This window comes from Palaemon carinicauda, chromosome 21 (assembly GCF_036898095.1).
Source record: "Palaemon carinicauda isolate YSFRI2023 chromosome 21, ASM3689809v2, whole genome shotgun sequence".
Classification (NCBI taxonomy): domain Eukaryota; kingdom Metazoa; phylum Arthropoda; class Malacostraca; order Decapoda; family Palaemonidae; genus Palaemon; species Palaemon carinicauda.
The window spans coordinates 45,120,096-45,124,215 of record NC_090745.1 but is presented as its reverse complement, the minus strand read 5'-3'; positions in this window follow the sequence as shown (position 1 = coordinate 45,124,215).

The following is a 4,120-nucleotide window of genomic DNA, read 5'->3' as shown; positions in this document are numbered from 1 at the left end:
CAACACCAAAAAATAAATATATATATATGAACACCAACACAAAGCCGACAGTCTTTTACGGCAACTATCACAATCACAGCTTTTAAAATAACATTAAACTGTGTGGCAATTTGCCACAACTGTCTCGGTGATTAGGATGGTACTTATACTCATCATCATCATCATCATCATTATCATCATCATCATCATTATCATCATCATCATCAATCGGAAGTAAACGGGCCGGTCATCAACAATCGTCAATCCAAAGAGCAGTCTTAATACAAAATCAATCACAGGCCAGGTCATCAACTATATATCAGCATTCGGAAAATAACTCTCCAAAGGAGTTAGCCTCACCAAAGGAGGAATTACGGCCTGCCAATATGAAAAAGAAAAACACTTATGAACACTCCTAACTAACTGAACTATCGCACTATAATCAAAGATAAATAATAAATTGTTCCTATCATTCACAATCACGACAAGCAAAGATAAACAGAACTGTACTTACTCAGAATATAAATAATCACTTCCTTGCTGGTAATAAAGAATAATAGTAAATCCAGCAATCACACACACAACCGCCTCTATCAGCAGTCAATCAAAAAAAGCATTCGCTCCGAAACATTCACCACTGTCGTAACCTAACTAAAAAATGTAAACAAACAATCTCATTTACACCAACAGTCTTTCTCACCACAAACGATCGTTAACCTAACTATTTTCGCTCACTAACACAATCTCTCTCTCTCTCTCTCTCTCTCTCTCTCTCTCTCTCTCTCTCTCTCTCTCTCTCTCTCATGATTTGGCAAAAAACAGAAAATAAAAATAAAGCAAAAATAAATCCTCCACAATATCATCTCAGTAGTTATTCCATCATATCCAGGGGCTTTCCATCTCTTGGGTTTTTTTTTTTTTTTCTTTATGGCCATATAATTCTTCTTTGCCCTCGAAGAGGTTTTAATAATTATTCTTTGAGCAATTCTTGCACTATAGTAATTCAGTAAATTCATAGCTTTGTTAGCAACATCTGTTCTCTTGTCTAAATACTCTCTAAAGTCATTCCTAGCTTTACTTTCGACCTCACTATCAATAATGGAATACTTAGCGGCCTCTGCCTTGTGATTTTCATTAATTCCTCGAAAACTTTCAACAATCACTTTCAATATTGGTCTCCTTTTCATAGTATCTCAGTTATAATTTGAGATGCCTGGCTTTCTCCTTGTAACTGCATGTCCCAAAACTTCCCTACGAACAGACTGATATACGTTCTTAATATCACACTATTTTTCATCAATTATCTGCTCTTCGTTTCTTAAAGTCTCTCAGACTGCAAATTGATTCCTACATTCAGTTGAAAATTGTTCTCTCTGTTCATCTGGTAGAGGCTTAGTTGTATTTTAGATATTCTATCTACATTTCTGTTGGGTGCTTTCAGTTTAAATTTCAGAGAATTTAATGCTGGTAGGACTATCTCATTAAATACTTTCTTCTGAGAAAAAGAGGCATTTTGCACTTCATAATCTCATTTTGTTTACTAAATGCTCTCCATCCCATGCTTATCATTCTTCAAAAATTTGGCCTCGTGTCATGTGGAAACACTGTCTGTCCTAAGTAAGTATCTTCATTAACAACCTCCAGAGGCTCGTCCATATCTTTTATTTGCTGTCTCTCTGCCTTTTCATAGAACGTTATCTTAGTTTTACTCATATTCACATTCAGTCCTACATTTCTGATTTTCCTATTCAAATCTTCTATCATCTTTTGTAATTCTCTTCATAATTCATTAAACACATCTATGTCACCTGCAAATCTTAAGTTGTTGGGGGTATTTCCCATTAGTATTAATTCCCACATTATCCTAATCTAAACTCTTAAAATCTTCCTTTAGGCGTACTGTGAATAATTCTTCCAGTCCAACTCATTTCTTAATCGGAATTTTCTCACCATCTTTGTGTAGTTTTAGGATTGTTGTACTTCCTGTATAGATATCTGCAAGCATTCTAACATAAGCTTCTTCTATTCCCCGTTTATCTTCAAGTGTTCTTACATAAGATGTTTCTATTTCTTGTTTATGAAGGTTTTTCATTACTGCTGATGTTTCGACAGATTCAAAAGCTTTCTCATAGTTTATAAATGCCATACCTAGTGGTTTGTCATACTTATTCAACTGGTTAATTGCATGGATATGGTCAGTTGTTGAATACCCACTTCTAAAGCCTACCTGCTCTCTTGATTGAGTAAATTCTAGCTGTCTCTCTATTCGGCCTAATATGATCGTTGTAAATATTTTATAAATTACAAAGTGTAAACTTATTAGGCGGTAATTTTTCAGGTGTTTTGTGTCTCCCTTTGTGTGAATTAGTATAATAATAAAGTTTTCCAAGCTGTAGGTATAGATCATTCTTGCAGACATTGGTGTAGAGTTCAGTAAGTTTTACTACTATGAAGTGTCCTCCATCTATTATTAAATTAATTGATAGGCCAACCTTTGCTGCTTTGCGTCTTTTCGTGTCCTTTTTGCTTTCTTTACTTCTCCTAATGTAACGATTTGTACCGGCTCACATGTTTCATTATTTCTATTGGGGAAGTTATTTCTTATATCGCTACTGTATAGTATTGTATTGAAATCCTCTGTAATTTTCATCACTCCATCTCTATTGTGGTTAATATTTCGATTTTCGTCCCTTAAAGCAAACTGCTGTTGGCGTCCTCTTCCAAGTCTTCTTTTCATCAATTTGATGTTTCTGCCTTTCTTTAGTGTTTCCTCAATTTTGGTCTGATTGTGTTTACGGATATCTTGGGTTTTTATTTTGTTTATTGTTTTGGATAGTTCTGCTAATTCTATTTCATCTCTCCTGGATTTTACCCTCATTTTCAATCTTTACTTTATTAGGCTTTTGCTGTTTTCTGATAGATTTGCTTGATGCTGTTTAGGAACTCTTCCACCTATCTCTTGTGCTGATTCCAATAATTTTTTTTTCAGAATTACGTTTTATTTCTTTTTTACATGCTTTATTTACTCATTTAGCTGGCAATACCTATTTTCTATTGGTAAACTAAACTCATCAGATTCTTCTTTTATTACGGGAGTGTTCATCTTTCCTCTAAAGATAATTTTTTTTCTTTCTTTCTGTAGATCTAAACAATTTTGCTTCTTATCATTCTATGATAACTTGACTTTAGCTTATTTAACACTAACATTTTTAACTAAATTGACATTTTCACTGAAAATAAAAAGTTTGATTTTCTGTTTTTCAATTTGGGCTTCTCCATTTCCATTTTCTATGTTCCTTTTTATAAAAGGTATTCCTGATTTCAAGATTATTTCTTTCAGTAAATTCTACAAGCATATCTCCTCTGTCATTCCTGTACCTAAACCAAATATAGCTGCTGCGGATTCACCTCTTTTTTTTTTTCACCTACATTAGCATAGAGTCTTATGTCTGTCATAGATATCTCCAGATTTTCAAAAACAAGTATATGTCTTCCTCTGTATGAGATGATGTTGGTGCATACGTTTGAATGATCTTCATTTTATACTTCTTATTAAGTTTGATAATTAATCCTGCAATTCTATCACTAGTATTACATAATTCTTCTATGTTACCTGCAAGACTTTTATTGATAGGAAAACGCACTCCATTTTTCTGTTTCTTTCATGTCCTTCTGAAGCCAAATATAACTGCAAGACTTTTATTAATAAGAAAACGCACTCCATTTTTCTGTTTCTTTCATGTCCTTCTGAAGCCAAATATAACTGCAAGACTTTTATTAATAAGAAAACGCACTCCATTTTTCTGTTTCTTTCATGTCCTTCTGAAGCAAAATATATGGCGCTCTTTTAATTCTATATAAGATTCCCCAGTTTTCCTTTCATTTAATCCAATTATATGTTAATTTATTTCTTTTAGTTCTTCTAGTAACACAGCAAGATCCTCTTCCGAAGACACAGTTCTGACGCATGTTGTAAGACTCTATAGTCCAGAGATTTTTAGCACCCCATACAGTGGAACGTTGCTGCCTTAGGTAGTTGTTCCAATGTCGTTGGAGACTGGGGGCCGAGATGGGGTTGTGATATACATGTCTAGGTATTGGTCGGTTTTCATCACCAGGATAACCACTGGGGACTGGTGAT